The sequence below is a fragment of the Anabrus simplex genome, chromosome 3 (genome assembly GCF_040414725.1).
Source record: "Anabrus simplex isolate iqAnaSimp1 chromosome 3, ASM4041472v1, whole genome shotgun sequence".
Lineage (NCBI taxonomy): Eukaryota > Metazoa > Arthropoda > Insecta > Orthoptera > Tettigoniidae > Anabrus > Anabrus simplex.
Window position 1 is genome coordinate 274931908 of NC_090267.1, and position 12156 is coordinate 274944063.

Here is a 12156-nt window from a genome sequence, read left to right on the forward strand (position 1 = left end):
TCGTATAGCCCGTTGGGCCATCCGTATTTCTGCCTTCCAATTTGATGTCAGGCATATCAGAGGTACTGAAAATGTTGTTGCTGATGGACTCAGCCGTATGTTTTCCAACGACGTCGAGACCCACGAACCGGTCGACAGTTCATCACCTCCCGAGTCCATACTATCTGGTGTTAATGCCATCTTAACTGATGCTCCCATGCTTTTTAGGGATATCGAGAAATACCAACGTGAAGATCCGACGCTGGCTCCGATAATGGAAACCCTTTCTTCTGGGGAACATGTCGTCCCTTATGTTCTGAGGAATGGTGTTTTATGTTGCCCTTCGAGGCATGACAAGATGATGAAGGTTGTCGTTCCTGCTGTTCTTGTACCTATGATCTTCAAGTATTATCATGAGACCCCATTAGGAGGGCATCTTGGTATCTTTAAAACTCGTGAGAAGATTCGTGAAATGTTCATCTGGAAAGGTATGGACGGTGAAATCCGTGAACTAGTGAAGGCTTGCAAACCCTGTTTGCTTAGTAAACCAACCATGTCCACCAAGGTAGGCCTTTTGTCTTCTCATCAAGCGTCGCGCCCCATGGAACGCCTGTATATTGATTATGTAGGACCCTTCCCCCAGTCAAAGGGAAATGCCAACAAGTTCATCTTTGTATGCGTAGATGGCTTTACTAGATTTTCTTGGTTATTTCCGACTAAGCTGGCTACCGCTCAGTCTACCATTACTTGCTTAAATTCCATTTTTGCTTCTTTTGGTCCGTGCCAATATATTGTATCTGATAATGCTAAGGCTTTTACATCTAATTTATTTCGTAAATTCTGTTTTGACTTGTCCATCTCTCATGTAACTACTTCTGCTTATTACCCTCAACCATCTCTGGCTGAATGAGTTAACCGTAATCTCAGGTCAGCACTTATTGCCTATCATCATGAAGATCATTCCAGGTGGGACACGTCCCTGCATTGGTTAGCTTTTGCTTTGAATTCGGCGGTTCATGAATCACATAAATTTACTCCAGCCTCGTTGATGTTCAAGTTTGTTCCCAACACGCCGCTCTCTAACCTCTGGTCTCTGAGTGACATTCTACCCGAGACAATAGATCCGGACAACATCAAAGATCTTTGGAAGAAGGCTAAAGCCAATCTTAAAGTCTCTCATGAAAAGGTTAGGGAAAGGTATGATCGTGGACGGAGACCCACCCCTTTGAAGGTAGGTGACCAAGTTATGGTCAAGAACTTTGTTCCCGCGGCCAAGCTTGCCCCCAGATTTCATGGGCCTTGTATCATTCTCGATTTTCTTACGCCGGTTACGTTGCTATTAAGTAATCCAGCCACCGAGAGGATATTTAGGGTTCACCTGTCCCAGGTGAAACCGGTGTAATTTCTGTGTTAACTTGCTTCATATTATTTTGAAAGGAATATCAAGGTTATATTTTTTTGAGTTTCACTTTTAGGCTTTCTGCCCCTTCTATAATATTTTGTTTCATATGTAAGTATTTTTTTAAACCCTCCCCGCACCGTTAAACTGCCATTCTGTCCTTACCACGGCCATTACCACGCTCCCGTCTCCTGCTATACACACTGTGGCTTGCTTATATTAAATGCCACGGATTTCTGCACGCCGCTGGCCCCTCAACCTCTCCAACAAGCCTGTGCCCTCAAAAAATGATGATAGTCCAACAATTCTGCCGCCTAGCTTTAATGTTTCAGTGCCCCCGCAGCCGCGCGGCGCTGTGCCGCGACTGGGTTTGAGGATGCGCCCCCTCGACCCCAGCGAGGACGACATGTGCACGGCGAGCCGGAGCTCTCCTCCCGGCCAAGGCTGATGTGCGGCGCACGACCTGCTACTTGCCCGCAGCCTGTATATCTTCACCGCGGGCGCGGCGTGTTTCAACACCACTGCTCCCCTCATGGTGCGGGCGAGCGGTATCTCAGGGTACTTGAGGGGTCCGAGCGGCCTCTCCTAGACGCAAGCGGCAACGGCCGATCTGGCCATTCAACTTAGTCTACATCAACTACATGGACATTCCAGTTCGACATTACTACCTTCTCTTGGATTTTTCTGCAATACCTGGTGGACTTAGAAATTTTTTTCTTCTCAACTTTAAAAATTAAAGTTTATCTTCTGAATTCAACTTCTACAAGCATAAAGACTTTACTTCACCTGCAACAACAAAAATTTTGAAACTGAACCAAACCATATTAAGAAAATCTTAAAAATACTTCTGCAATTAATCTCCACATCTACATCAAAACTTGGACCTAGTTTTCAAACAAATTTCATGTGTCACCCCTGGAGGAACATTTGGGGGGGGGAGGTCTGTACCGGGCGGTACACCTCCACGCCGCTAATTCAAAAGGTGCGCCAGTTGAAACTCCTCTGCTGGGGGAAGTCTGAACTTTATTGACGGTATTAATTTTCTACTTTCTCAGAAGATGTCACTACCTGTAAATTTTGGAGTTTTAGAACTGTGTCATTTTTGATGTGTTTTTGTTTTGCTTGAAGTAAGAAGTGTGAACTTTCTCTTCTAGAGGACACTACTGAAGAACTACAATAGTGCACCCTAGTGCGAAGAAAAAGAACTGTTCTTTGGAGAAAATTTTATTTCAAAAGTTTGTTCTTTGTTAAATTTATTTCAGTCATTGGTTAAGTTGGCAATATTACCCCTTTCTTTCCCCTTGTTTTAAATCTTGCCAATCCCTAATTTCTGAAATTAATTTTCCACCAATAATGTGTTTCTTCTTCATCTTGTGTAGGGGTTTCTCTTTATTCTCCAATAAAGTGATTGTGGGCGGGTGTTCTCATTCCCCTAACGCCTAGAACCTTCCGCGAGAGTATATAAACGGCTGATTTTAGGGTCTCTGGGCCACTTCTGTTCCATCTTTCAGTGTGTAAAGTACATAGCAGGGGGCGGGAAGCGCCTCTTTCTTCTCCAGCTGTTCAACACCAGGTAATGGCCTCTTAACAACTTCTTTTCTTGCTAGGTCGGCAGTTTAACTCTCGGGGCGGGTTCGAAGCGTTTCCACTATGTAACCTTTTCCTAAAATGTAACTACTCTTTTCATCTATTCTCTTTTAAAGCTGCATATTGGGATAGAGAGTGCTAACCCTCTCAAGCTCCCACTCATATTGTTTTGAGGTGAACTTATTTTCTCAACCTATTCTTCGTTAACGTAAAACAAATTGTTCTTTTCTAAAGTCACCTCTGTAGTATGGGATTAGCCCTTGCATTAGTGGCCTAGAGCCAGATTAGGTTTTTAAAAAAACAAGTGTATCAGGAGTGCAAGTTCGCCTCCTCTCAAATTGTTATTTTAGAGGTCATGTAATCAACCTTCTTTTCATTTAATAGACCTCAGTAGGTTGGGTATTTTACCCCTGTGTCTATGTACAGTGAGGACAACTTGAAGGTGGAGTTTGGTGTGGCCTTTGAGAGGCTTAAAGTTGAGAGCGAGTCGCTCTTTTTTGAAAATTGAGTGTTGTATGCCTCGTGGAGGCTTTTCAGTGTAATTTGGAGCTAGGGCTCCTAGGCATGAATGGGGTTCTCTGCCCCTCTGTTGAAACTTGTGTTTGGGGTAAAACTGAGCTGATTGCCCAAGCATTGTGAAGTCAGGGCGCGAAGCCCAAATCCTGTAAATATTGTAACTACCCTTTTGACTTGCTACTTTGTACCTGCCATGCTTGTTATTTCTTTGTTTTTGAAAAGAAAATATAACCTTGTTAAATTTTAACTTAATTTTACTTTCGTAGCTTGAGACCCATTCACACCCGCACCTTCTTTCACGCATAACTACCACAAAAACACGGTAACAATTATTATTATTATTATTATTATTATTATTATTATTATTATTATTATTATTATGTGTTGCTGGAATGGCTGATGACAGGGAAAACCGGAGTATCCGGAGAAAAACCTGTCTCGCCTCCGTTTTGTCCAGCACGAATGCCATATGGAGTGACCGGGATTTGAACCACGGAACCCAGCTGTGAGAGGCCGGCACGCTGCCACCTGAGCAACGGTGATCCTTATAAGTACATTAATAACAGTAAAATCAATTGGTCTCACCTCCTTCTACACCCCACCGCCGTTAAGTTTATTTACCGCCACCCCCGCCCCCCACCAAAAAATTAAAAGAATGCTTGTTTCTTTATGTTTAAGGGAGATTCCAAACACCAATGTTCACGTCTATTACCTTCAGTTTTGAGATATAAGTATCCCCATAAAAATAATTCACTTTTTTCACTTCATTTCACAATAATCCCCCCCCCCCCGTTAAGTGAATTTTCCCGCAAATAATACTTGTTTCTTTAATAGTAAAGGATCTTCTAAATACCAATTATCACGACTATAACTTCTTCAGTTTTCGATTTATGTGTCCTCATGAAAGGAATTCAACTCCTTTACACCCGCCCTCCAAGATGGTTTCCCCACCAAAACGCGTTCTTCTTTGTTTTTAAAGGAGGTCCAAATAAGAATATTCACGTCTGTAACAACTTTAGTTTTTATTAGATGTATGTATTCTCATACAATTCAGTCAATTAATTTTTCAATTCTTTCACCCCCCCCCCCCACCACTTCATTGGATTTTCCGAGAATACGTGTTTCCTTACTTTTAAAGCAGATTGCAAATATCAAATTTTCACGTCTGTAACATCTTCATTTTTGAGATATCAGTAGCCTAATTAAAAGAATTCATCACCATTTTCAGTCACTTTAACCCCCCCTCCACCCAAGTGGTATTTCCGAAAACTAAAAGTACACGTTTCTTTGTTTAATAGAGATAAAAAATACCATTTTTCATTTCTGTAACATGTTAAGTTTTTTAGATATACTGTAAAAATTCTCATTTTAAAATTTCACCCCTTTTGAGTTCCCCTTAAGTGGAGTTTCCAAAACAAATCACCTATATTTCTTTACATTTACAGAAGATTTACACCCACTCTTTACGTCTGTAACATTTTACGTTTCCAAGATATTCTCTAGATATAGTCTTTCAGAAAATTCACCCCAATTTGTCACTCCTGTTTAACCGCCATTAATTGGCTTTTCTAAAAACTAAAAAATACATGTTTCTTTATTTTTAAAGGAGATCCCATATGCAAATTATCAGTTCTGTAATATCTTTCGTTTCTGAGATATGTGTATCCTCAATTAAGGCATTCAACCCATTTTTCACCCTTTTACACCCCTCCTATTAGGATTTACAGGAAACAAAAAAATACGCGTTCCTTTATTTTTAGAGGAGATTCTAACTACCAATTTTTACATCTGTAAATTTTAAAGTTTTAAGATGTAGACACACTCATTTTAAAAATTTCACCCCTCCTTTTCACCCCCCAATATTTGGATTTTCCAAAAACGAAAAAATACGTGTTTCTTTACTTTTAAAGTAGATCCAAAATACCAATTTTCAGGTCTGTAATATCTTCAGGTTCTGAAATATAAGTAGCCTCATGAAAGGCATTCAACCCATTATTCACCCTTTTACATCCTTCCTATTGGGATTTTCCGAAAACAAAAGAATGCGTGTGTCTTTATTTTTAAAGGAGATTCTAAATACCAATTTTTACATCTATAAACTTAAAAAGTTTTGAGATATAGATACACTCATTTTAAAAAATCAACCTATTTTCACCCCCCCATTAATTGGATTTTCCACAAAAAGAAAAATACGTGTTTCTTTATTTTTAAGGAGATCCCAAACACCAATTTTCAGGTCTGTAATATCTTCAGGTTCTGAAATATAAGTAGACTCATGAAATGCATTCGACCCATTTTTCAACCTTTACCACCCTTCCCATTATGATTTTCCGAAAACAAAATATACGTGTTTCTTGATTTTTAATGCAGATTCTAAATACCAATTTTTACATCTATAACCTTTAAAAGTTTTGAGATATAGATACAGTCATTTTAAAATATTACCCCCTTTTCACCCCCCTTAATTGGGTTTTCCAGAAAAATAAAAAATACGTTTTTCTTTATTTTTAAAAGAGATCCCAAACACCAATTTTCAGGTCTATAATATCTTCAGTTTCTGAGATATAAGTAGCCTCATTAAAGGCATTCAACCCATTTTTCACCCCTTTTCACTCCTCCTATTGCGATTTTCCGAAAACAAAGAAATGCGTGTTTCTTTATTTTTAATGAAGATTGTAAATACCATTTTTACATCTGCAAACTTTGAAAGTTTGGAGATATAGATTCACTCATTTTAAAAATTCACCCCCTTTTCACCCTCCCATTAATTGGATTTTACAAAAACAAAAAAATACGTGCTTCTTTATTTTTAAAAGAGATCAAAAGTACCAATTTTCAGGTCTGTAATATCTTCAGTTTTTGAGATATAAGTACCGGTATCCTGATTAAAGGCATACAACCAATTTTCCCCCATTTTCACCCTTTTTCATGCCTCATATTGGGATTTTCTGAAAACAAAAAAAATACGCGTTTCCTTATGTTTAAAGAAGATTCTAAATACCAATTTTTACATCTGTAAACTTTTAAAGTTTTGAGATATAGATACACTCATTTTAAAATTTCACCCCCATTTTCACCCCCTTACCGAAGGAATATCCAAAAATCCTCTCTTAGCGAGCACCTACATCATAATATGAATATATCCCCAAAATTTCATTTCTTTATGTCCAGTAGTTTTGGCTCGGCGATGATGAATCAGTCAGTCAGTCAGTCAGTCAGTCAGTCAGTCAGTCAGGACAAGCTATTTTATATATATATAGATTATACTTGAAAACGATGCCATTCATTAAATATTAAATGAAGAACCACACAGTTAAAAATTAACCAAGTCGAAACTGAAGAAAAATGCCTACCATTGTAATAAATTTCAGCCAATGGCAGTGGTAGTAACTGCTGAACGTAAGGACAATGATGCGTGCATCATTTTATTAGGTTATACGAGTAAAAGTAAATATTTTTCTGGAGCCGGGTATGCAGGTCCCTGGCAATCATAATGAACACAGTTCTCCTTTACAAGCAATGTGAGAGGAAGATAACCATCATTTAAGCTTCACTATAATGTTAAAATATGACACGTTTTTAACGACATAATAAATTCCGAAATATAACCTACAGAATAACTTAAACCTACTCAAAAATGATTTATGAACAGAGAGAAAGTGACCAAAAATATGAAGAAAAATATATGTTTACCCAAAATATAAAATATATGCATTGTCCACATTGCCTTTAACTCGTAATGACGTGAATTCAATTAATGTGTCATCAAAGTTAATAATAATAATAATAATAATAATAATAATAATAATAATAATAATACAATATATAGAAACACCTGAGATAATAATATATCAGCCCGTTTTTAACTGCAGTTCTTACAAGCAAAACAACCGAGAATCTACAATTCACCCAGTGATATTATACATATCTCGTGATTGTCGCGGCCCATACGTTGCGGAATGGTATATTTTTATCTGCTGCCTCTCTCACTTCTGTTATTTCTCAGAAAGGTACTTGACGATCTGTAGAACTCGCCGAATTGTGAAATATTTTCCTTCAAAGGACAGCTAAAGCTTTATCTTTGGCATTCCAGCACTTGAATAAATCAAACTCGCACGTGTAAAGCGAAACTAACCAGCACGTATATGTAGGTATGCTAGTACTCGGGCACTTCAACAACCTGACTTAAATGTGAATTTGTACCTACTGTAGTGAAAATAACTCGCAATCTCATCGCAAGTACATCCAGATTAGAATCAAGTTCACGTTCCTCTCTAAGAATGTAAATTTCCAAAAAGTTCGGATGAGGGTTGTAGAAGGTTACGTTCTTTCACAGTTTTCGAACTGAATACTGAACATTCTGATGTTTGCGTATTCTCGTTTTTGAAAGCTCGGAATATTTTTCCAATATGTTGATTACCCAACGAAAAAATGCATAAGAATGACTAAATAACAACCCAGACAATGATAAAATACTTAGAAACAAGAATTTAATGCACATAATTCACAGAATAATGAGGCAAAATTGAAAAAGGACCTAAAAGTTACAAGAATTGGAAAAAAATTTCGAAGAATTACTTAATAGGCATTTCTGTAATCAGGGGCCATGATTATGGTTCATATATATATATTTGCAATATTTATGGCGCAACAGTTAAAAGATGACATGCCATTAAAATCCGGGCTCCGGTTATTAACCTTTGGGTCGAATAAAAACATTTTTCTCTTTCCTAATTTATGAACAGGTCCAGGTAGCAGTGCCGTGCACCGAACCCCATATACCCCAGCGCTGCTGGAGAAAATAATATTGCATTTATTTTTCATGTTATTCCTTAGAATGTATTTAATCAAGTTAAAAACCTGGAAACAGCTAAGCTCTTTCGACGATCCGCTCTCTCTACCGCAATTCAATTCTCTCCAGCGAGTTGGGATTCCTTACAGGCGCGAAAGAGAGCTACCCTAGTGGAATTCAAATTGCATGAGTTGACGCATGCGCTTTAAGCTACCTTGTCCTGTAGAGATGGGGCAGAGGGGTCTCTTCCCGCATCGCGCTCACTTGTTTCTCTCCCTGTCCGCCTTCTGCGTGACGTCATGTGATATGAAATAGCGGCCGCCCGTCCTGCTGACACGTATTACCACTACAGTCTAAAATGGTCATGACTTCTGAACTATTCATGCAAATAATGTCCTGACAAGGTTATTGTAATCCTTATAAAATAGTGGAGGAGGTCAAACAATTTATTTTGATGAGGAACTCGAGGGTAATATCGAAATATTTATTTAATTTTAAGGAGTTATATTTTTTACCGCGGACTGTAGCATAAAATCGCTTCTAGAGGGCAGCCGGTTGGTAATAGGTATGTGCCATCCCGGACTTTTTTGTAGAGGATTCTGTGCTCTACATTTTGTACGCTTACACTTGGGGTCTATCGTTGATGGTTCACGCAGCGTAAGCCAAGAAAGCAAGTGACCGACCGACCGACCGACATTTTTGTCTCTTTCTACGTATTTACTGTATATCGGATCAAGGATATATAATAATTTTATAGTGGTTCACTACGTGAACAGTGTTCGTGTTGTCAGTATCTGAAGTAGAACCACTGTACTGATTAAAATGTAGTCAACATATTATGGAAATGTGTGTGGTGCTATCAATTGTTGGCAAGTAAAAGAACTCCCGTGGGACAAAATTACGGCACCTCGAGTCTCAGAAAACCGTAAATGTTGTTAGTGAGACGTAACACAAATAACATTATTAGTTTGCATATTATAAAGACAATAACGACAACAATCATCATAGCCAGTTAGTTTGCTGCTGTGATGGCATAACAATACTTCCTCGTCAGCAATGCTTGGTTGTTGAAACACTTTGTAATAAACTCTTGAATATCTCCATTATTACAGCTCGTACGGTAAAAAGGTGTCAGATGTAAATGACTGACTGAAAATAATATTTTCTATAATTATTGTTATGTGCTAATAGCCGGGCTGAGTAGCAACTCAAATGGTAGATCGCTGGCCTTCTTAGCCCAACTTGGCAGGTTCGATCCTGTCTCAGTCCGGTGGTGAAGGTGCTCAAAAACATAGTTAGTGGGGCGTAAAATCCAATAACATTAACATTATTATGTGCTAATAACTTATATTTATGAATATATCTCGAAGCTCGTGAAATAATACAGTATTCGTGATCCAATATAGAGTAAATACGAAGAAAGAAGCAAAAATGTCGTGCGAGAAGAGACCTGTTACTGGATGTCGGTTATTTCAAAAGGGGGCCTCACACATCCCAGTCATGAGTGGTTAAAAAATATAGCCCAGTTCGAAATTTCATTTGGTGTGTTTCACGGTAAGACTGTATCCAGGTGCAAAAACGTGAAAACTCTTATTTCTATTATTAAGTCAAAATTTCCAGTATTCCATGACAAAATAATTTGTCTCTATGTAAGGACCAGGACATTTATTAGGATATGGCATTTTAATGCAAAGAGTAAGGAGCTAGCACTGCGAAAATATGCCAATAAGAAGGGCTGGTTCATCAAGTAATTAAGTCTCCTGACACGTACGTTTTAATAATTTAATATAATTCCATAAAGATGTCGATATGATGCATATTTTCCTATGCCATTTGATCCAAATATTTATTTCATCAGGAAATAAATTAATTATTTTGAGTTGCATGGCAATATTTTATTTCTTATCGTAATATTTGTCATGTATTTGATAGTTGATGTTCTACCTGCTCAGCATGTGACGAAATTTAACGCATTTTCACGTTTTTAAATATATTGGAAGTGCCGTTACCAGTGCTGGATTAAGGTGTTTGGGGGCTCTGGGCTATTTAAAAATGTAGGGCCCCTTCTTCGTAACATCACGTAAGACTAGCATACTGAAGTCGTTATAGAACTACTTGCACTTAAATTAATGAATTGAAATAGAGTACAACTTTTCTCTATTTTTCATGTTAATATTTCATAACGCCAAAACATATTTTACATTTGTCTCATCATCACTATCAAATCGACATACAAAACAGAACTTACGTTTTTTTGGCACCACTAGGATATTTTCTATCCATTTTACAAAAACATTACAGTTGTAACTTACGAATGGTTCAACAATCAGAGGTGAACTGGAAGTTCTCTTCCTGATGCAAAGATATAGTATAGCATCCGCATTCCACCGTGCTTCCCCTGTCCCCTCCCGCTCACTTCATAGACCTCTTCACCCCCTTTCCTCCTTTCCTCTCTGCCATACTCGCAAGCTTCAACCGTCGGAGTAGCCTACCTTATATTCTAGTTACCTTGGAGATGGGGTACGGGCTGTGTGCCTACCACTAGTGGAGACTCACAGCTCCTTACGACGACAGACCAGCTGCCTATGGAAAGGTAGGGGTCACGTCACAAGTTATTTGTAATAGCACTCGAGTATTTAGCGCCACACAAAAGAGGCAACATGGAAAAGAGCAATATGTTAACAACATAGCCACTTGCACAACGTCTTTTTAATAAAAATAGAGACATTTTATAAATCCTTTGGAGTAGTAGTCTATATTTTATTTCTGGTTTTCGGCATGTATAAAGTTGTAGGGATCTGTTCAAAATTGCTTTACGTCGCACCGACACAGATGGTGTACCTGTCCCTAGCACATCATCAGAGTACCATACATATAAAACCAAGCCTCACATCATTTATGTCCCGGATGAAAATATTATGGATGAAAGAACTTCGGGGAATCAAATTCGGGCATCGAGGTCCAATCCTCCCTACTTTCATTCGTATAACCAGCTATCCGCTCAAGATCAAACGTGTCTTTGTAATGTCACACGAAAATGAAGTGGGCATGTAAGTAAATATATATATATATTTTTTGTTAGTTGTTTTACGTCGCACCGACACAGACAGGTCTTATGGCGACGATGGGACAGGGAAGGGCTAGGAGTGGGAAGGAAGCGGCCGTGGCCTTAATTAAGGTACAGGCCCAGCATTTGCCTGGTGTGAAAATGGGAAACCACGGAAAACCATTTTCAGGGCTGCCGACAGTGGGGTTCGAACCTACTGTCTACCGGATACTGGCCGCACTTAAGCGACTGCAGCTATCGAGCTCGGTAGTAAATATTTTGAAAGTAGGGCACTATAGTAAGAGGAATACAGTAATCTAATAAAGAAAAAGAATGGATTTCGAATTTGTTGGAAGCAATTTATTAACAATGAAAGACACTTAATTTTGATCCTATAGAAACGTTGGTGCCAAATACCCTGCCTGAGTGGCAATTATTGAGATTCGTTATCTACTAACACTCCGCGCGGTATGATCATACTGTAATTCCTTACGGATTATCTCTGTCCTTTCAGTTTCTAGCTCTGAAAGTACTTTATTACTTCGCCATGAAATCTGTCGTCGCTATAATGATTAGATATCAAATTAATATTTAATCTTAATTAGGCCGAAACACACGATTCCGAGGTACGCTGTCTCTTCGGGTGATAAATTAATACATAAAACAGTGAACATACAACGTTGATGAAATGGCGACTCCAGTTTGATTCCTCAAAGATTTATAAATATGACCCTGACACACACAACAAATAATACACTGTATAATGGAGCGTTATCCGGTACTAAATACATAAATAATTCGCTCGACGCTCTGTGAAATCATCAGGTCCGGCAAGGT